At 41.3% G+C, this 23,171-nt stretch overlaps 1 protein-coding gene and 1 pseudogene across 1 annotated transcript in view; both read right to left on the bottom strand.

Moving 5' to 3' along the window:
* The window catches only part of LOC137049965 (zinc finger protein 91-like), a 284,608-nt gene that overhangs the window by 18,464 nt on the left and 242,973 nt on the right, over window positions 1–23,171 (bottom strand). The gene's annotated exons all lie outside the window — the stretch shown is intronic.
* LOC137049968 (zinc finger protein 850-like) overlaps window positions 1–23,171 on the bottom strand; it is a 58,534-nt pseudogene that overhangs the window by 15,255 nt on the left and 20,108 nt on the right.

The raw sequence follows: 23,171 nt of genomic DNA, 5'->3' as shown, positions 1-23,171 counted from the left end.
GTATTATCTGGGGACCTCTGGTGATTTGTAATAATTGCAGAGAATGTAAGTGATCTTAATCCTGTGGGAATCGGCCATGTCTGTAATTTGTAGAGTAAAAATCCCCCTGCAAATTACCTACCATATTTCGCCGAACACTGTGATAGTCCTGTGATAGTAGTCCCACGCAAATCGGCATCTCTGTGATTTGGCGGGATCGTACATTTTTTTTTCAAGGTTTTTGTTTCGTGTGCGCCGAATCTTTCGCAGAATGGAGGCTGTGTTGGAGTGTTTTGATAGTATTTTGGGTGCTGGGTCATATCGCTCTCCACCATACTACACATTTTGCAGGCTTTCCCCTGCTTTTAATTATTTTAACATCTGTGTTGAATATTAAAACTGCAAACTGACAATACGTACTGACTGTGTTCTTTTATTTTATAGCAACCTCATGGTACAACGAGAGAACACGGCGGGAGCGAGGCCCTTCCTTCTGGGAAACAGAGGTGCTTCAGAATTTTCAAGACAGTAATTCGTACTTTAACTTCAGAATGCCCAAAGAGGCCTTCAGTATTCTTTGTGACCATCTGCACCCATACATCAACCCCCAAACTACAAACATGTTGGATCCAGTACCTCTAGAGAAGAGGGTAGCAGTGTCAATCTACAAGCTTGCCAGTAACGTTGAGTTCCATGATGTTGCCAACTTGTTTGGTATTGGAACCAGCACTGCCTGTAACATCTGGGAGGTGTGTGAGGCACTAAGCAAACTCAGGAGGGTTTTTGTGAAGAGGCCAAAAACTGTCGCTGAAGTCCAAGAGATCATCACAGGATTTGAGAGGAAGACAGGATTCCCCATGTGTGCTGGTGCTTTGGATGGCACACACATCCCAATCATTGCCCCAGAGAGGTATCCCACTGACTACTATAATAGAAAAGGATGGTACAGTGTTCTTCTTCAAGGACTTGTAGACCACACTTCCAGCTTCCTTGATTTCGATGTTGGCTGGCCTGGAAAGTGCCATGATGCATACGTTTTTGAGTGTTCTCGTCTGTGCCGCAAGCGGGAGGATGGCAGTTTTTTCCCTACAGTCAGCAGGAACATCCAAAGGGTTGAAATACCTGTCCTGATTGTGGCCGATTCTGCCTACAGCTTGACTAGCAACACAATGAAGCCATTCCCGGAAGGTACTGCGAGGGGGACCCAGGGCAGCCTACAACGCCTCCTTGAGCCGTGCACGTATCCATGTTGAACACGCATTTAGTCGCCTCAAGGGCCGCTGGCGATCCATTATGAAAAGAAATGACTGTCAAAACCCAAAATTTGAAGTATGTTGTGTCTGCCTGTGTAGTGTTGCACAACTTCTGTGAAATGCAGAAAATTGCTTACCAGGAACCCCAGGAAGATGTGTTGGATCAGCCAGAGGCAGGACCAGAACAGCATGATGTACCTACTCTCCCACCAGCAGAGGAGGCCTTGGTAGCGCATATTCACACAAATCAGTAAAGTGCAGAGAAGCCTTGGATATCATACCCTACATATGAGGTCAAGACCGGTGTGAAATTGAAATCAAACATTTATTTATAGTGCAGAGAAACATTTGTTTTTCAACTTGACAATTCACATCACATAAGTTTTTAGGTATTTTTCCAGTTTGCATAAAAAAAGTTATAACTTTTTCAGTGTTTGAATATAAAATAAATGCTTTTTGTTACGAAATATAAAAGATGTGCAAATATTGCTTTCGTAAAAAAAAAGGGACTTTCAGAAATCGACCAGTTGAAGTTGAATCATCAGCTTTTTTTCTTTGACCTTTTCCCCTACATAACATACAAAACACTGCTTTCTGTAGGGACGCACCAAAACCTAACAAAATAGTAAATGAAATAAATAAAATAGTGAACATGTAAACAAAGGCCTAAGAACAAATAATGCTTTCCTGCAAAATTCTAAAGCACAAAAACCTCTTTTGGAGGATCATTGTTAGCCTAGAAATCTAGACACACCCTAGCGGCAGCAAACCTAATCTGCCCGCAAGTGTCGTCTAGCAACTCTCAATACCCTTCTGAGCTGTATTCCCCTAACTCTTGCCGGACCAATCACATCGTGTATAGAGTCGGTGGGCGGGGCCATAATGACGACGGCCGAGTTGCGTTTGCATTGCTTCTAGTTAACACAGAAACTGGCGAACGGCGGTCTTTCGAATCAGCTCTGACCGCGACTCTGGAAGACTTGAGTTAAGCTTTTTTTGCCATTCTTAAAAAGGGAAGATATGTTTGGAGTTTAGCCGACCGGATACGGCGAATGTTTAATCTATCAACAAGCTCTGTTTCACCTTCGTTGCTCTGTTTGGTGTAGCGCTATCCTATCGCGTGCTGAGGGAGTTTGAAAGACAACCGTTTATCCCGCCCCTCGGATTGAGCCCTGTCTATGGTGAGTTTCCAGACCAAATATCTTGATGTGGGTCTGGCTTGTCAGGCTAGGTCATTGTAGTAATGCATGTGAAATGCTGCTGGGGCAGGGGGTCCAGGGGCTGTAGATGGACAGTCCATGCTCTCAGCTGATGGACGTTGGGGAGGTGGTGTATAAGGATAGAAATGAGGGGCTGAAAAAGGTGAAGGGTGGGACTGGGGCCTAAAGCACTGAAACATCTGGAGCATTAACCTCCTGTTCTCTTCTGCTCTCTTTTCATCAACTTCCATCTTCTTAATTTCAAAATCAAGACGTTTCCTTTCCAGCTCCATTCTATTTCTCTCCATCTCTTTCTCCCATTCAAACCACTCCCTGTCGTGGTCATGGGTGTTCTCATTTTGCAGGAGACGGTCCAGACCCTTTTCCATTGCCTTCTGTGTTTTTCATCCCTTTCTTCTGCGATGTGCTAAATACAAAACATTTATTTCAGCAAATTCAGGTGTAAAACTAATAAATACCAGGAACATGTAATGCTACAGTGGTCAAATCAAATGTCAATTCCTTTAAAAAAAAAAAGCTTCATTTCACAGCCTATTTTATTTATACATAAAAGTGCGCACACACACACACACACACACACACACCAAAGCATCACTGTAATTCTGAATGTTATGGGAGTTAAAATACAATTTCCTGCTTAGCAGGTGCATCACTCAACTGACCTTGGCCGCCTAGTGTGTATAGTGTTGTTGCCTCCAACATACAATATCTAACAAAAGTGAGTACACCCCTTATATTCCAGCAACCACTTTAGTATATAGCGGTAGCCAAAATAAGTGTCACCCAAGGTGAATTCCAGCATCATCTACAGCTAACCATGTCACCCCAGTAACTACCTACTTGTGTGTACCTTATTGGAAAGAGTTATCAACATGTGAGCACACCTTGTTTCTTTGGATCAGCAGGAGGAGGAGGTGGGGGTGGAAGTTTCCCTTGAGGTGTTGTGATCCTCAGGGCTCTCAGATGAATCTGCTAAATACAAAATAGAATCAAGCAGGTTAACTTTTTACTAGTAATGCTTCTACTTATTTAATAATTAGAAGATAAAATGTCAACATATAAATGAACAACACAATATAATGTCACCTACAGTATTATGTGTGTATACTATCAGTGTAGGATAATTACCACAGACAGATTCCTCTTCTGAACTCCCCCCGTTATCCATCCTCTTCGGGGTTGTTCATAGGTCGACAACCTTTAAAACACAATAGAAAAGTAAAGCTATGGTGCTTTGCTATGGATAAACAATTGGCAAGTAAATTGTGTGGCATTACTAAAATGAGCATATGCTTAACTTTACTGTATGTTAGCTGCTGAAACTACGTTATGTTGCTGCTAAACTGGTTATTATTGTGGCATATGTTTGCATAATTTTAATGTAACTTGCGTTCTGCTGAAATCTTATGTAACGTTAACCTTGTGGCTAAACTGTTTATTACTATAGCATAAGTTAGCTAACGTTAGAAGGCAAAAGTTGATTAAGCTTACCGAGAATAGCGTCCAGTTCATCAAAATAAGGACATTTAACGGGGTTTGATCCAGTCTTCTTCTTGTGTTTAAGGCTATCGCGGTACTTTCTTTGCAGATAGTACAACCTTTCTTTTGATTTTATCCAATCCCCAAAGTCCCGTATAAACAGGCACCAAAGGATGAGCTCTTTGTTAATATTTTCCCAAACGGTGTGGTTGTGCACCATTTGTTCAAATTGTCTTTGATAGTGTGGTTCGCCCCAAACATTAATTAAACAAAGCGTCTTCTCCCTTGTCCAATGCCGACTTTGCTTCTTACTAACGTTACTAGCGCTTGCAGCCATGTTGAAAAACAAGGAAGCGGATGTTACACAAAAGCCTTGACGTCATATCCGGGAGATAAGTCAGTAAATTAAATGTTGTTGCCTAGCAACAAGGGGAGAGGACGCTGGCGTTGTCTGTTCGCCGCTTTTCCACCCTATTTTAGTTTATATACGTTAATTATAAACTTTATTTTAATTTTCTTTTTTGTCAGTAACTAGTACATTCAGTCAATGCTAATTTTGGGACATATTGCTTGGATCTTATCGTCTCGGATAGCTCTTCTCGGCTGTTGATAGTTGGCAGTTTGAATGGACTCCCTAATGACAGGAGAGGACTCTGATTGTTCACCACTTTTATACATCTAAAACCTTTTTTATACGGATTTTTACGTTTTTTCTCCTAATTTCAAAGACTTTTACTCACCCCCTGCTATCTCTTCTAAAAATTGGCTGTTTGCTGGGATTGCTGGGAGTTGGTGCATACACTCCTCTGCTATGGTATGGACCAAGCCTGCAGTCTCCCTCTCATTTACTGAAGCTTTCGCGCCTCGATCGCCCCCCGGTGACCGGTCCCAGTATAGCCGCCCCTCTGTGTTTTCTAATGGACGCGAGGCAAACTAAATAATAAAATTACACTTCAAAAATGTTTCCCCAAAGTTAGTTTATGTCACTGAAGGCAGTTATCATCACGATGATTTCATTTCAGGTGTTCGTTTTAAAAATAAGTTTACTTTGAGTTAGTTATTTGATGCTATAAAAACGGGGGGTGTGACGTCATGATTGACAGCTGAGACTGACGGCTTCTCTGAGTGAAGTTGTCACTGAGGCACTAACGGACTTTTTTCGAAATTTTTGGGAGCAGATTAGAGCTTTAGCTTTAATTTCTACATTTCCATAACTGTTTATTTCACACCAACATTATTAATTGTTCTGCATCTGCGAGAGTGTGGGCGGGCTTTTGATATCGCGACTGTACTTCCTGCTCTACTTCCTGCTCTCTACTGCGCAACTCCGGTCCCGAAATCGCTACTGCGCAGACTCGGTCTGCGAAGACCACGTTACATCCATAGAGTCTCTTGTCTCTTGTAGTTTATCATCAGCCTGAAAACTCTGCATCAGCCATACCATCCATCTGGACCTCCGTCGCACATCTGCAGCGTCATCACAACAGAGTTGCTCTCAGTTTTGGTAACACAGGAATCACCGCGAGATCTCACCAATCTAAACTGGATTGCACGGGAAACACTGCGAGGTCTTTTAGCACAGCGCATGACAGAAAACGTGGAGTGGATTTTAGTGTTTTACGGCCAATAACGAGATTCACCACCCCATCAACTCTCAAAATAGAACTTTTTAATGCACAATCCCTCACAAATAAGTCATCTTTCATCCAAGACCACATCATTGATAAGAGATTAGACCTTATGTGCTTAATGGAAACATGGTATCAGCCTGCAGTTTTATGATGCCTGTCCTCCTGGTTACAGCTACCTGGAGAAAGCCCGCTACACTGGTCGTGGTGGTGGCTTAGCGAATACCTTGCTTTTAAATGTAAACCCCCTTTTTCTTTGACAATACTGCTTATTTATCGGCCCCCAATAACAAATTCAGTTTTTATCTCTGAGATGCATGACTTTCTCACAACACTCTGCTCTACTTCTGCCAACATTTTAACATTAGGAGATTTTAATATTCATGTAGATACCCCCTCCTGCCACCTGGCAGCTGAGTTTCTGCAATTATTGGACTGCCTCAATTTCCAACAGCATGTGGATGGACCCACTCATTCTAGGGGGCACACTCTGGACTTGGTCATTTCCAACTCTCCTCATATTAGAAACCTCTTGGTGTATGATCTGGGTGTGTCTGACCACCAGGCCATCTTATTGGAGCTGCCACGCCCCTCTTCCCTTACCAAAGATACCCGTCAAATTTGCTTCAGGAACCTGAAAAAGATTAACCAAGACTCTTTAACTACAGACCTTCAGCAATTCTCCTCTGTTGATCTCTCCTCAGTCTCTGAGTCGGTTGACTTCTACAACAAGTCTCTGAGCAGCCTTCTAGATCTTCACGCACCTGTCAAAACTAGAATGGTCACCTTCTCGCGCTCAGCACCCTGGTACACCAGCGAACTGCGGAAGATGAAGACGGTTGGGCGTGTACTTGAGAGGCGTCTCAAGCTCTCAGGACTCACTGTTCATAGGCAAGCCTATAGAGATCATCAGAAGGCCTACGCAAGGTCCTTGAGAGATGCTCAGTCACAGTTCTACTCTTGCATCATCAACGATAACCCTGGAAACTCCAAGAAGCTTTTCTCCACTATAAATCACATCCTCAAACCGCAAACTCACTCTTTTTCAGAAGCCACAGAAGAGAGGTGCAATAAGTTCATGAACTTTTTTAGGAACAAATTAGACAACATCCACTTGCTTCTATCTAGCACCTCCGCTCTGCCTGTCCCGTCTGTTGTCCCACAGCCATGGACCTTCCAACATCTCTTCTGCTTCTCCATCATCAAACAGCTTGAGGTTGAGGACATTATCAGAAAAATTAAACCATCCACCTGTGCACTGGATCCTTTTCCTACAGCCTTGGTAAAATCTAACCTCTGTGTCTTAAGTCCATTTATTACTAAGATTATTAATAATTCCCTCCAGGCTGGCCTTGTTACTTCAACTCTAAAAACTGCTATCATCAGACCACTTCTAAAAAAATCTACTTTAGACCCAGATGTTATTGACAACTACAGGCCCATCTCCAACCTCCCATTCCTCTCTAAGGTGCTGGAAAAAGTTGTTGCTGCACAGCTTCAGGTCCATTTGGAGCATAACAATCTTTTTGAGAAATTTCAGTCTGGTTTCCGCTCAGGACACAGCACAGAAACAGCTTTGGTCAGGGTCACAAACGATCTATTGATGGCGGCAGATGCTGGTTCCCCACCCCTTCTCATCCTCCTGGACTTAACTGCAGCTTTCGATACAGTTGACCATAACATCCTCCTTCACCGTTTACATTCCACCATCGGTCTCTCTGACTAACCGGTTTTCTTCTAATCTCACTGGGAGAACTGAATATGTTGCGTTAGGAGAAGCTACATCCCTGTCACACAATGTCACCTGCGGTGTCCCTCAAGGCTCTGTGCTCGGACCCACCCTGTTCATACTCTACATGCTCCCCCTTGCCCGTCTCATCAGCCAGCATGGGATTTATTTTCACTGCTATGCTGATGACACTCAACTTTACTTTAGGACAAGTTCATCTCCCTCTGCTGACCTCACACCATCCACTTTGATCACTTGCCTGGATGAGATAAAGGCGTGGATGAAGCAAAACTTTCTGCAGCTAAACAGCTCCAAGACTGAAGCTATCCTAGTCGGCACTCCACTTCAGGTCCAGAAGTCCGTTAGCACCAGCATTGCTTTCTCTGATCAGGTCATTCCACTTTACACTTCAGTCACCAATCTGGGGGTAAGAATGGAATCGCAGCTTATTTTTGAAGCTCACATCAATCACCTGTGTAAGACCTCCTTCTTCCACCTCAGAAACATTGCCAAACTTCGTCCCATTCTAACACTGGCAGATGCGGAGAAGCTTGTCCACGCCTTTATCTCCTCCAGGCTGGACTACTGCAATGCACTCCTTATCGGCATCCCTAGCAAAAATCTCCAGAGGCTGCATTCAGAACAGTGCTGCTAGGATCCTCATGAGGGTGTGCAAATACGACCATATCACCCCCATTCTAAAATCACTCCACTGGCTTCCTGTGTCGTTCAGGATCGAGTACAAGATCTCTCTCCTTACGCACCGGTGCATCCATGGTGATGCTCCCTCCTATCTCAAGGAACTCCTCACCACACAAACAGCCACTCGTAACCTCCGCTCTGTTTCTCTGTTTCGTCTTAAAACTCCCTCGACAAATCTCCGTAGTATTGGGAGTAGGGGCTTCTGCTCTGCAGCCCCCAGTCTGTGGAATGCTCTCCCTGACCACCTGCGGACTCCACAGACTATAGATGCTTTTAAGCGTGGTCTTAAAACCCACCTTTTTAGCAGTGCTTTTAATTGACTTTGAAGGGGGGAGTGGGCCGACACCCTTGCCTCTTCATCATATGCATCTTCATCATATGCATCTTATCCTTTTGAATGATTTTTAATAACCTCATGAATTAAATAATCAGTTATTATCCTTTCAAGAGGTGAATCCCGCCTGTTGTTAGTAACCCCAGGACAGGAAGGGGTGGGAGGATTTGAGTCTCCCAATTGTGATTTCTTCCCATTTATATAGTGTGATTTTTCCCATTGATAGATGTACATTTTTGTCTTTATATTTCTTTATAGAATGAGGTAGATGACATTAGTCATACTTTTCTTTCTGGAGATCCATTTGTCATGTGGTGTTGATATCTTGTTTTGTTGATAAGCTCACTGCTGCACTAACCTTGGAGAAGAGATGTGCGAGACTTGTGTGTGTGTGTTACATGTTCTGTGCAGGTCTATGGACTGGATTGGACCGCTTTTCTCACACCCTAGACCTCTTGGCGTCTTTCTAGGACTCCCCTGAAGTCAACACTACCCCAATCTTGGGATTGTCTGATGTATACATCCTGATCAACAACAACAACATCTCCTATCTATTCTCGCGTGACACATTGTTTAGACTTTATGCCAATCAGTAATATTCCACGTGTTTGTAATGATGTAAATCATGTCCTTGAAATTGGTATAACTGGTGTGGTAATTTTGTGTAAGGTAGAGTAGAGTCTGGCCTGACACCGCCCTGAGAGACTCTGAAGCTGACTCTACCGATGAAACTGCAAACTATTCTTCAGTAAAATTCTCAGATAATTGAACATCCTGACCCCTGATCTTCATTTCGCATATCTGGTCTATGGGTCAAAACTTTCAACACCTAACAGTTTTTGGTGGAGGATGCACGGGCAATAATTCCTTGGTGACACCCCTGGCAAAACAACAAATAAGGTAGTATGTATTTATTTTATTGTTTGGATAAGGTTATCTGAATGGAAGATTGGTAAAGGGGAACGAGAAATTTGGCCTTTCTGTCTTGATTAAATGATAAATATTTTTTCTGTGAATATTATTTATTTCAGTGCATTAAACATCATTTGGGAGGGTTTTAGCTTTTCATATGAGCTATTTCTAACACCAATGAATTAATTAAAAGTCAGGTTAATATCAGGTTTTTCTAGAAAATAGATAAGCGACAAGACTTTTGTCAGGGACTGTATTTTGTCTGTATCATTTTATAATATAGTGCCACAGACTCAACAAACAAATATTTTGTGATTGCTCCAAAGCTTTTGATAGCATCCAGTCTTCTGTATTTCACTCATTAAGAATGGCATTGGAGGAAAAGTTTTTGAGGTATTGAAATATATGTATTCTAAACTTAAATCATGTGTGAAAGGAACTGATGGTTTAACAGGATATTTTGGCTGAAGCACTGGTGTACGACAGGGCTGCATGAGTTCACTTTTGTTTATTATTTTCCTAAATGAATATATAACATGTTCAAGGAAAATTGTAAAAGTATTCAGATCGAGAGAATCACAGAAGTGCAGACCCTGCTGTACGCTGAAGATATCACTAATATATCAGGAGGGTTGCAGAAAGAAATTGAACAGCTGGAAATATTCTGTAACCTTTATGGCATGACGGTGAATCTGAGTAAAACAAAGTTATGGTTTTTAGAAGAGGGGGCTCTTGGTGATATAAGAACTGCTTCATCTACTCTGAATCAGCGCTTGAGAGAAAAAGCACATGGTACACATTAAACAGGTGCTGCTCATATAATTAGAATATCATCAAAAAGTTGATTTATTTCAACAGAAATGAACAGATCAAATTGCACGTACTCTGCTTAGCCATGATGAACTGTGGTCGAAAGCTGATGACCTAACATCAGGTGGGCCTATGATTGGCCGATTGATAAGCCTAAATCTGATTGGCTAAAGAATATGACCGATCCGGGTGGGAGGAAATCACACGCGAATGACGATTTGCACATTCACATTCAGTTTTGCACTTGTGAAATGTATTTATTTTGCACACGTGAATAGTTTTTTGAGCACGTGAATTTGGTTTCATACATGTCAAATTGTTTTCTGCGTGAATTATTAATGAGTCTTTTCTGTCTCCATACATATAAACTCTTTCCCCACCAAAATTGCTTTAATGGTGTGTTAAATATTAATATCAATACAATTCTTAATGAAAAACACAACAGAACAGTACAATGACAAGCTCGCTTAAATGGGCGCTTTTTCATTTAGCTTTGAAACTGAATCTTCCGCCATATATTGTCAGCTTTTCACTCGTTATAAATGAGATCTGTCTCTGAAAATGTCGGATCAGTGCACCCCTAAGATGGAGTCCATCAACACCCCTAATTCTTCACAGTCCCAAAGCTTGTCCTGGGTCCACATTTCATTCAGTAACATTATGGGCTGTTTTGATTTATATGATGTTTACTGTTGATGATCACGTTATTTTGCATATGCATCTGCTTACATGTGATCGCTTGTTTTACTCCATCTTCCTCATGAGTGTTTTGATCAGAAGATGATGTACTCATTCAGAAGAAGGCTTCTCTCCAGTGTGAATTCTCATGTGCGATTTAAGACTCACTTTATAAGTGAAATTCTTCCCACACTCTTGGCAGGTGAAAGGTTTCTTTCCAGTGTGAACTCTCATGTGTTCCTCAAGGTTTCCTTTGTGATTGAAACTCTTCCCACACTGTTGGCAGGTGTAAGGCTTCTCACCAGTGTGAATCCTCATGTGGACTCTGAGACTCCCTTTTTCAGTGAAACTATTTCCACACTGTTGGCAGGTGTAAGGCTTCTCTCCAGTGTGAACTCTCATGTGTCCCTCAAGGTTTCCTTTGTGAGTGAAACTCTTCCCACACTGTTGGCAGGTGAAAGGCTTCTCTCCAGTGTGAATTCTCATGTGGAGTCTGAGACTCCCTTTTTCAGTGAAACTCTTTCCACACTGTGGGCAGGTGAAATGCTTCTCTCCAGTGTGAATTCTCATGTGGACTTTAAGATTCCCTGTTTGAGTGAAACTCTTTCCACACTGTGGGCAGGTGAAATGCTTCTCTCCAGTGTGAATTCTCATGTGGACTCTGAGACTCCCTTTATAAGTGAAATTCTTCCCACACTCTTGGCAGGTGTAAGCCTCTCCAGTGTGAATTCTCATGTGGACTTTAAGACTCCCTTTATAAGTGAAATTCTTCCCACACTCTTGGCAGGTGTAAGCCTCTCCAGTGTGAAGATGTTGCCCATTCATATCTTTCTCTTCCATTTCATTTAGTTCTTGACTCTCCACTTTCAGAGCCATCAGATCTAAAAGAGACAAAAAGCCCAGTTTAATGGCACAAAACAACAGACATCAAGATATTAAAACATTTAAAGGGGTGGTAAAACACAATTTCACTTTTCTAACTTTAGCTAGTGTGTAATGTTGCTGTTTGAGGATAAACAGCATCTGCAAAGTTACAACGTTCAAAATTTAAAGCAAAGGGAGATATTTGCTTTTAAAGAAATACATTTAATGGACTACAGCAAACATCCGGTAGGGAACTACAGCCTTTCCTCCTCAAACACAATCAGGCCTTCTAAAGAATGTGTTTTACCACCCCTTTAAAGCATCAAAACCAAAAACATGTTTGCTAGATCCTATACCAACTAAGCTACAGAAAGAGGGGTTATATTTAATCACAGAATCTTTTCTCAATATAACCATTTCCGTTCTTTAGGATAATTTCCAAACTCATCATGTTTGGATTCTATGTGGTTAGGACACTGCCACAGTCGTTATTGAAGTGGTTTGGATATTAATGATATGGTCCACAAAGGAATGTAAAGATGATGGCGCACTCGCAAAAGCACTTTTGTGCAAGGTGCTATTTATTTACAGTGTCAGAGAGGTTCGTCCACAGTGAAGAATATGAACAAGTGTCCAAAAAAATTGTCAATCCAAAATAAATAAATAAAATAAGAAAAATACTCAAAAGAATATAGGTCTATATACAAGCCAACCAGGTATCCACAGTATACAAACTACTTGGTTTTGCTGAGGCATCACAGTAGCACACATCGACTTGGTAAAACAAGTCCTGTCTTTAGGTTTGGTCTGGGTTTATATATGCCAAACTCCGCCCCTTTTTGGGCTATACCATTTCCAGGTGCCATTTTCCATTCCCATTTTTTTGGGCTGCACGTTTTCATGTTTTTCATTAACCGTTAACCGAAGCCCTTAGCGGTTAATACTTGGTTAACCATAGTGTGCGTCAGGGTTATTATTTTTAGTTTAATAATTTGACGACCGCCATTTCCGTAAAGTGAACGCGCCTATAGAGAGAAATGCACATCATGGATTACATAATCAGAGAGTAGCCTTTTTCTTTTCGTTTTAAATTGTTAAAAGACATTTCAAGCCTTCTTAAGATATATTTCATGAGTTTCGTTAAATTAGGATGAGATGCGCTCCAGTTCACGAGCAATGCAAGTGGCCGCAAGGGCGCCTGCATGATTAGGGCATGTAGTAAAATATGCAGCCGAGAATGATTCACACAGCGTTTGACTCTCCCGGCAGAGAGTTCAAGCATCTGTGGACTCGTTCCTTCAGCTCTGGCCATCTTGCTTTCAGTCCGCGATTAGCTTTTTTTTGTTTTCTTCATTACTGTTTAAGTAACCTCTGCTTTTCGCTAGTCCCTCACAAGTTTCTCACTTCAAACTTTCTTTCTTCTGATTCGTTATGTACGGCGCGCGCGGCTCCCGCTCTGCTTCTGCCCTAATGCGACTTATAGTCCAGTGCGACTTGTTATTTTCCCCTTCATGACGCATTTTTTGACTGACGCGACTTATTCTCCGGAGCGACTTATAGCCTGAAAAATGCGGTAAGCATTGCATTGCAATACTTGCATTTTGCCCCGTCACTCTCAATTTTAAAGTGCTCCCACGCTGTATTTTTCTTTGCCCGCTTCATGTTAGGCTGCATTTACACTGCAGGTCTTGATGCACAATTCCGATCTGGTGACTATATCTATATTTTTGACGACCCGCTTACATCATCTTTTCAAAAGCGACCCGTGTCCGATATATCCATTTACACTGTACACTGGCAAAACAGCCCAAGATTTTCTTAACCGGTGAAAGGAAGTAAAACAGCGCGATATGCAATGGACGCAGACAAAATGATTGCACAATTTTTTTGCTGTCTGCTCTGTTCCACACATATTTAAAGGACAGCAAAACATTTCTCTTTTAAGGCGGAGAAAAAGGAGACAACAATCAGTTTCTCTGGTTTTACCAAAAGCAACAACTGGTCAAAATAACAAAAAAGATGCAGTATTTTCAGACCTTGAATAATGGAAAGAAAATAAGTTAAAATTCATTTTTAAACAACACAATACTAATGTTTTAACTTAGGAAGAGTTCAGAAATCAATATTTGGTGGAATAACCCTGATTTTGAATCACAGCTTTCATGCATCTTGGCATGCTCTCCACCAGTCTTTCACATTGATGTTGGGTGACTTTATGCCACTCCTGGTATAAAAATTCACGCAGCTCAGATTTAGTTTGATGGTTTGTGACCATCCAGCTTCCTCTTGATCACATTCCGGAGGTTTTCAATGGGGTTTAGGTCTGGAGATTGATCAGGGTCAAGGTCTTGATCTGGTGGTCCTCCATACGCACCTTGATTGACCCGTCTGTGTGGCATGGAGCATTGTCCTGCTGGAAAAACCAGTCCTCTGAGTTGGGGAACACTGTTAGAGCAGCAAGTTTTCTTCCAGGACAACTTTGTACGCGGTTTGATTCATGCACCCTTCACAAAAACAAATCTGCCCGATTCCAGCCTTGCTGAAGCATCCCCAGATCATCACCGATCCTCCACCAAATTTTAAAGTAGGTACGAGAAACTGTGGCTTGTAGGCCTCCGTCTAACCATTAGACGACCAGGTGTTGGACAAAGATGTAAATTTGACTTATCAGAGAAGATAACCTTACTCCAGACCTCTACAGTCCAATCCTTATGGTATCTTGCAAACCTCAGCCTAGCTCTACTTTGCTTTTCATTGATGAAGGGCTTTTTTCTAGCCTCAGCCATGGAGCCGGTTTCGAACCATCCTTGCAGTGCAATTCACCCCAGCTGCCTTTTGCCATTTTTTTTGTAGGCCACCTAAGGTCATCCTACGGTTGTTGAGTGATATTCGAATGAGTTGCCGGTCATGCCGGTCAGTGGAGAGTCGTTTTCACCCTCTGCCGGTCTGTAGCTTTGTTGTCCCAAATGTCTGCTCCTTGACTTGACCTTGTTCTTATGAACCACCTTCTTTGAAGTTAAGGATGGAATCAACTCTATGCTCACTGTATCCCTCTGCCAATAAAGCCAGAATTTAACCCTTCTTTTCCTCACTCAAAACTTTCCTTTTCAACTTTTTTGGCCAGCTGGTCCTACTGCAAGAGGATAGTGACGACCACAGAATTGTTTTTTTTAATACTTTTCCTTATTAAAGGGGGGGTGAAACACTCAGTCAGTGTCAGTCAGTTTCAGTCAGTGTCATGTCAATCTTGAGTACCTATAGAGTAGCACTGCATCCTGCATATCTCCGAAAAGTCTTTATTTTTTTTATAATTATATAAGAAAGATGCGCTGTTCCGAGTCTTTCCGAAAAAAGCCGAGCGGGTGGGGGCGTGTCGTGTGAGCGGAGCTAAATAATGACGTGTGCTCGCTGCTGCTATTGTGTTGAGTCGAGTGCGTCGTAAAGCTGTGTCATCCCTTACAGCGGGAAAAAAACTTTATTCAAAATAAAAATATGGCTTTTAATCAGATACAGTCATACATCTATGATCCGGAATCAGACCCAGAGGCTGCAGTTGAACAGGAGCAGCAGCAAAAACGACTAGAGCAGGACGTCTCTATGTGGTACAAGTTATACACTAACTATATAATATGCTTAGCGGCTTGTGTTATTTACATATTTATACTTGAATTATATCGTCGTATTTTGTCTTTGAAGGTGTACATGTGGGAAGTGCAGTTGTGCACGTGTGTTTGTGTGTTTACGCGTGGTTTGTGTAGACAGTAAGCGCCTAAGCGGACTGGTTTTGCACAGCAGGCTAGTGTTCACAAAGAAAGACACGGAATAGTAGCGCATTTGAATGAAGAAGCGTGCTTATTTAGTTCAACATATTTCCCCCCTTTTTGTGTATTGTTGTTTGGAGTGCTTTTACAATACACAAACATAAAGTTACACATATAGTGGCCAGCTAAACAAATGTACACGCACTACACATCGCATGCTCCATTGATCAATTAACTATACGTGATCATGTTTGGGCTACTTGATGAGCATAGGCAAAAACACAGACATTTGAAGCAGTCTTACTCACAGCCTGCGGTACTAACGTTGGGACCTTTATCGTTGGGACTGCTCCATCCTTCAGCATTAGGCGATCGGGAAAATCCGGCGTCGAGCTGGGCCTTGTTTATGAAACAGTCGGCACCGAAATGCAGCGAACAGATATAAACATTCGCGCAACTCAGTTGCTGATCCGGAAAAGCAAATTACATCCACTGTTGCCTTAACGCTGGGTTTTTGGGGAATCTGTGCAGGACTGTCTTGGTCTGGCAACCAAAAACGCACTTTTTTGGTGACATTGTTATGTGCACATCACCTGTACAGCATCCTACAAGCCAGCGCTTTGATGGGCGTAGCCTGTTACTTTCGCTCTCTCTCTCTCACGCGCTTCTGGTAGAATTGTCCGTAAGGCCCATAAAAGGAAATTCCGCCCCCATTAACGTCAAAGGGGACGCATGATCTCAAAAAACTTGCCGAAACTTATGACTAACCGGAAGTAGTATTTTTGACAAAGAAATACTCCCATCAAACGTCCACCTTAACTTTTGAAACTTTGTCTATGTTTAGTATGGGATTCCATGTCTTTAACAGTGTAAAAAGATCAGTATGCATGGAACAGCATTTCACCCCCCCTTTAAATAAGTTTTGGTTCAAGTGATCAGTAGAATGAGGTGTACCTGTGTTGGAATTCAACAGACATTGGAATGGAATGGCTTCCATACTTGTAGAAATGCTGATTTAAGAAAATATTGCAGGGGTCTCAATTTTAAAATGAGTTTGCCGTTAAAATGAATTTTCGTTAACACGTTAATTTTGACAGCTTGTCAGTCACGGACAGTAGGGACACAAGTCAGTTCTGGGGCATTTTAACTTATTTAACGATTCTGAAAGTGTAATCTCCAAGCTTTCCAATGACATGTAACACATGGAAATCTGATAATATTTAGAGAAGTTGTGGCCATTTGAATGTAGGCATTTAACAAAGATTAAACTGGACACACGGTCTCTAAAATTTTGCAGATCTCACCTGTTTTCACCTGCTGGGAGTGACAATATGCCTCATTTACATCTCATTCAGATAAGCCATACCCCCTGTAAAGCTCCCTTTGTAAAGCTACATGGTTGCATAATGCATAGTAATGACAGACGCAATGGATACAACTGGACTACATATTAATAATAAAGGATAGCAGATGCTAACATTACCATCTAAAAGCCCTAATGGGGGTTTTAGCAAGTGATACGATGCTAATGATTACAATTAAAATAATAACAATAGGTAGGTATAGGAAGGTCTAACTACAAGTAGATAATATAGAAGACAAACAGAATGTAGGACCGGACAGCCCGAACGACTTATTTCATTAAAGGCAATGAGATCTGCAAGAATACTTTTCTGTTTCTTGGGGATCAATCGTTTGGCCTCCGAACACTTGGAATATTTGTACTTTCTGAATAAATTGTGCCTGCAGTCGTATCTGCCCGTTATCCTGTTTCACAGGACCTCCATCACAACACCAGAGCTACACAATGGCAAGATGCCTCTGTCCTCCAGCAGAGTCCAGACTGACCACAGGACCTCCATCACAACACCAGAGCTACACAATGGCAAGAACCCTCCGTCCTCCAGAAGAGTCCAGACTGGCTACAGGACTTCCATCACAACACCAGAGCTACACAATGGCAAGAACCCTCTGTTCTCTATCAGAGTCCAGACTGACCACAGGACCTCCATCACAACACCAGAGCTACACAACGGCAAGAACCCTCCGTTCTCCAGCAGAGTCCAGACTGGCCACAGGACCTCCATCACAACACCAGATCTACACAACGGCAAGAACCATCCATTCTCCAGCAGAGTCTAGACTGGCCAAAGGACCTCCATCACAACACCAGAGCTACACAATGGCAAGAACCCTCTGTTCTCTTTCAGAGTCCAGACTGAGCACAGGACCTCCATCACAACACCAGATCTACACAACGGCAAGAACCCTCCGTTCTCCAGCAGAGTCCAGACTGGCCACAGGACCTCCATCACAACACCAGAGCTACACAATGGCAAGAACCCTCCGTCCTCCAGCAGAATCCAGACTGGCTACAGGACTTCCATCACAACACCAGAGCTACACAATGGCAAGAACCCTCTGTTCTCTATCAGAGTCCAGACTGACCACAGGACCTCCATCACAACACCAGAGCTACACAACGGCAAGAACCCTCCGTTCTCCAGCAGAGTCCAGACTGGCCACAGGACCTCCATCACAACACCAGAGCTACACAATGGCAAGAACCCTCCGTCCTCCAGCAGAGTCCAGACTGGCTACAGGACTTCCATCACAACACCAGAGCTACACAACGGCAAGAACCCTCTGTCCTTCAGCAGAGTCCAGACCGGCCACAGGACCTCCATCACAACACCAGAGCTACACAACGGCAAGAACCCTCCGTCCTCCAGCAGAGTCCAGACTGACCACAGGACCTCCATCACAACACCAGAGCTACACAACGGCAAGAACCCTCCGTCCTCCAGCAGAGTCCAGACTGACCACAGGACCTCCATCAGCACACCAGAGCTACACAACGGCAAGAACCCTCCGTTCTCCAGCAGAGTCCAGACCGACCACAGGACCTCCATCACAACACCAGAGCTAGACAATGGCTCAAGCAAAAATTCTGGCAGGGATGTGGAGTTAGGCAGGGCTGCAGTCTGAGTCCGATTCTATTCAACATCTACATTAATGAGCCAGCATCAGTGCTGGAGCACTCTAGTGTCCCCAGATGGTGGTACATCATATATATGTATATATATATATATATATATATATATATATATATATATATATATATATATATATATATATATATATATATATATATATGATTTTTAAAAACTTGGATAAAACTTCAGAAGAGAATCTACAATTGGAAACAGAAACACGTCCAACGCCGCCTGCAGGGCTGAATTAGGCCTGTACCTGCTGAACATTGAGATCCAGAAGAGATGTATTCAAGTTCTGGCATCAACTACATCAGTTTGATTCTGATTCAGTCTGATATAAATCCCTCCTGAAGGGGGGAGTGGGCCGACACCCTTGCCTCTTCATCATATGCATCTTCATCATATGCATCTTATCCTTTTGAATGATTTTTAATAACCTCATGAATTAAATAATCAGTTATTATCCTTTCAAAATAATGAATTATTGACAAATCAATTTTATGTGATCATTAATACATTTAACTATTATTTAATATGATTTCGACTCTGTGTCTGCTGTATGGTGTCTAATTTGCTTTCCAGAGACGGTCTGACAAAGACAGTCTGACCCCTATCTATATGCCCTGACATAGATAGCCTGACCTCTATCTCTGGGTCCTGACATAGATAGCCTGACCTCTATCTCTGGGTCCTGACATAGATAGCCTGACCTCTATCTCTGGGACCTGACCAACAGAGCCTTGGAGAGAAAGTTAGATCTTCCAAGAGGTGAATCCTGCCTGTTGTTAGTAACCCCAGGACAGGAAGGGGTGGGAGGGATTTGAGTCTCCCAATTGTGATTTCTTCCCATTTATATAGTGTGATTTTTTTCCCCTTTGATAGAAGTACATTTTTGTCTTTATATTTCTTTATAGAATGAGGTAAATGACATTAGTCATATTTTTCTTTCTGGAGATTGTTTGTCATGTGGTGTTAATATCTTGTCCTATTGATAAGCTCACAGGACGCACTAACCTTGGAGGAGAGATGTGCGAGACTTGTGTGTGTGTGTTACATGTTCTGTGCAGGTCTATGGAATGGATTGGACCGCTTTTCTCACACCCTAGACCTCTTGGCGTCTTTCTAGGACTCTCCTGAAGTCAACACTACCCCAATCTTGGGATTGTCTGATGTATACATCCTGAGCAACAACAACAACATCTCCTATCTATTCTCGTGTGACACATTGTTTAGACTTTATGCCAATCAGTAATATTCCACGTGTTTGTAATTATGTAAATCATGCCCTTGAAATTGGTATAACTGGTGTGGAAATTTTGTGTAGAGTAGAGTCTGGCCTGACACCGCCCTGAGAGACTCTAAAGCTGACTCTACCGATGAAACTGCAAACTATTCTTCAGTAAAATTATCTCCGATGATTGAACATCCTGACTCCTGGTCTTCATTTCGCATATCTGTTCTATGGGTCAAAACTGTAACCCCTAACACTCCTCACTAATGAAACCTCAGCAGAGTCTCATCCTCTGACTCCTCTAGCTCTTCAACTAGTCCATCAAACTCAACTCCCGATTGACCACAGCTACAACCCCAAAACCATTATCAAAGAAATTGACAAAACCGAATAGACAGTCATGATGAATCACTAAAAACACATTTGACCTCAAAATACCTGTCAATTATCTAGTTATTAAACAATTGAAAGAAAGACTAATCCTGTCCAAATACAGATTGAGTGACCATGATCTAGAATCTAGATATAGAGAGAGGAAGACCTAGACAAACATGGACAGAGAGAGAGCAGAAGATCTGCAGACACTGTGATCTACAGCAAACACTCTCTACTCATCTGTACTAAATATCACAATCTAAGAGAAACATTTCTGGCAGATTTGAAACACTGACTCCATCATTCACTGATACTGAGAAAATGTTATTCATGCTTGGAGAAGATGCGAGCAAAGCCGCACTCAGGGCACAATATGTGTTAGCCATTCACAATATTAGAGACAGTTAACTCTAGAGAGACCTGCTTCATTTAATCACTTCTTTAGATGGATTTGATTGACTTATTGCTACTATGCTACATGTGACAAGATCTGTATATAAAAAAAAAAACTATATATATATATATATATATATATATATATATATATATATATATATATATATATATATATAGTGGTGGAATGCAACAAAGTACAAATACTTTGTTACTTTACTTAAGTATATTTTTCACATAACTGTACTTTAGTTAAAGCTGCAATCCGTAACTTTTTGCACTCTAGTGGTTAATAAACAGAACTGCATCTTGAGGAAGAACATTGCAGTCGGAGCTACTTCTGTCTGTTTATGTCTATGGCGGATCACTGTGCTCCTCCGCAGCGGTACCTACCAGTCTGGCCTGAAATAGTCCCAATATAAACACTTATTATAAGTATACATTTAGGGTAAGACAAAAACACGGTTTGGAAAATTCATGCTGTACAATCGCAATATATAATTTTTGTAAATCGTGAACACAAAAAAAAAGTTACGGACAGCAGCTTTAAGTAGAATAAATAGTGGATACCTTTTACTTCGTTACATTTTGGAGCAATTATTATACTTTCTACTCCACTACATTTCTACAACGTTTCGTTACATTTTCTGATCAGTTTTAAGGCTCGATTAAGGCTTCTCCAGATAGTAAGACTAATGAACTGACGGTTGTGCAGTTGAGGCTCGCGCAGCCTTGAGGAGAAATAGAAACAGATCAGCCCAGCGTACACAAAGAAACAAACTGCAGTAAAAATTGAATTGATCAAATGTAAGAATATAAAGGGAAAACTGAAGCATAGCCTATATTTATTAAGATTAGGGAGGAATGTCCTTTATAAAAGGTAAAAATATCAAATATGAATCTCTCCTGCAGTGTGTGCAAACCTGGTGAAAAACTACAGGAAATGTTTGACCTCTGTAATTGCAAACTAAGGCTACTGTACCAAATATTAACATTGATTTCTCAGGTGGTCAAATGCTTATTTGCAGCTGTATCATACAAATAAATAGGAAAAAAATCATACATTGTGATTTCAGGATTTTCTTTCCAGATTATACATATATATATTTGGCAACATTGTGATGCACAGCCAGGCTAATAAAGCTAATTTGAAATTGAAAATGACTGAGTTGAGCTTTGAGAATGAAACCAACCTGTTTGTTCCTCAGTTTCTTCATGTTTGACTCTCAATGTTTCTTCAATCTTCACGTCTTCACTCTCCTCTTTAATAAACGCCATCTTTGTATCGTCCTCAGTTTCTTCATGTTTGACTCTCAATGTTTCTTCAATCTTCACGTCTTCACTCTCCTCTTTAATAAACGCCATCTTTGAGATAAGAATAATCACAGAAATAAAAAACACATCCAAACTAAATCAGTAGTTCAGTCACTGGTAAGAGAGTCAGTCAGAGTGAGAGTTAATGGCCTTAAATGACCTGATTCCACAACAACAAACTCTCTAAAAACTACAAATTAATAAAAGAACACAATTTATATAGTAGGTTCATATTTAGACATTTTATGCTACATTTATTCATCTGTAGATTACATTTAATAGATTACACTTCAGTGAGAACATTAGCAGTTGCTTTACAGAAGTTTTCATTACTTGTGTTTGCTGTTTTTGTTACATTAACACATTTAACTTTATCACATTTAATTTGGCTAACTTTAGGCAATAATTAAGATTTTAAATGTTGATTTTAAACGAGTATGCACATACCCCTCCATGTTTATGATAAATTGATTCATGATATATAGAGAGAAATGAGACATCTTTTCTGATATCTTATTCTGATAAGATATCTTTTCTGTTACAGGTGTGAATTAGGGATGTCAACGATTAATCGATGATCGATTAATTGTCGATAAGACATTTGATCGATAAGACTTATCGATCATCGATTAAGCAGGGTCATGCGCGTGCGTGAGGAAACCGGAGGACAAAGGATGCGAGCGTGCCCGAATTCTATTTGGAACCATTTTACAGCTGGAGTTACACCTTCATCATGACTGCAAGTCTGCATGTGCATTCGCAGCCTTTTGTTTTGTGCAAATGTAAGTTGTAATAGAGTGCCGAAGTCATGACGTCACTTTGTAGGCCAACCCGGAAGTTAGCGGCGCATGGGTTCCCTCGATCAAAAGCCGATGCATTTTCCCCATAGACTTTTGGACAATCGCAAAAAATAAGATCTGTGTTCAACAAAGAGTTATAACCCTTACACGTTTAGTCTATCAAGACAATCTTTACAAGTAAATCCAACATGTACACCGTTTGAAGCCTAAATAAAGCCGTCAGATATAAAATGCTAACGGTAAGCTATAAACGGACTACAGCACACAGTCGCGGATCTACGTCATCATCAAGCTTCCTCAAACTTTATTTAAAAAACACGTTCGCTCATTATGATCTGCGCTCTGTATGAACACTTATCCACTTCTTCATGAGAAATATTGCCCAATCGTTTTTTCCAAAAATGTTAGAAACTAATTGAGTTTATGCGTGCCTCTCTGAGATTTGTTTTCTCGTTTGTTAATGTTTTATTTATTCGTTTATTATTTTGTTAGTTTATATAAACCTTAATATTATTTTCTTTGTGATTAAAGGGTTACTTCAGCGATTAGCATATGGCTTTGTATCAGTAGAAACCCTGGAGTATATTCAAATGATCGTGCTCCCCCCTCTTATATCCCCCTAAGACGAGAGATTTATGCATTTTATTTCTGGAAAAATTCCTCTCGTGACGCAAATTGACGATATTTGCGTCACGAGAGGAATGACCCCAGAG

The sequence above is a fragment of the Pseudorasbora parva genome, chromosome 20 (genome assembly GCF_024679245.1).
Source record: "Pseudorasbora parva isolate DD20220531a chromosome 20, ASM2467924v1, whole genome shotgun sequence".
Classification (NCBI taxonomy): Eukaryota; Metazoa; Chordata; class Actinopteri; order Cypriniformes; family Gobionidae; genus Pseudorasbora; species Pseudorasbora parva.
Note: the sequence above shows the minus strand (reverse complement) of the source record. Positions and strands in the feature narration are given on the sequence as shown.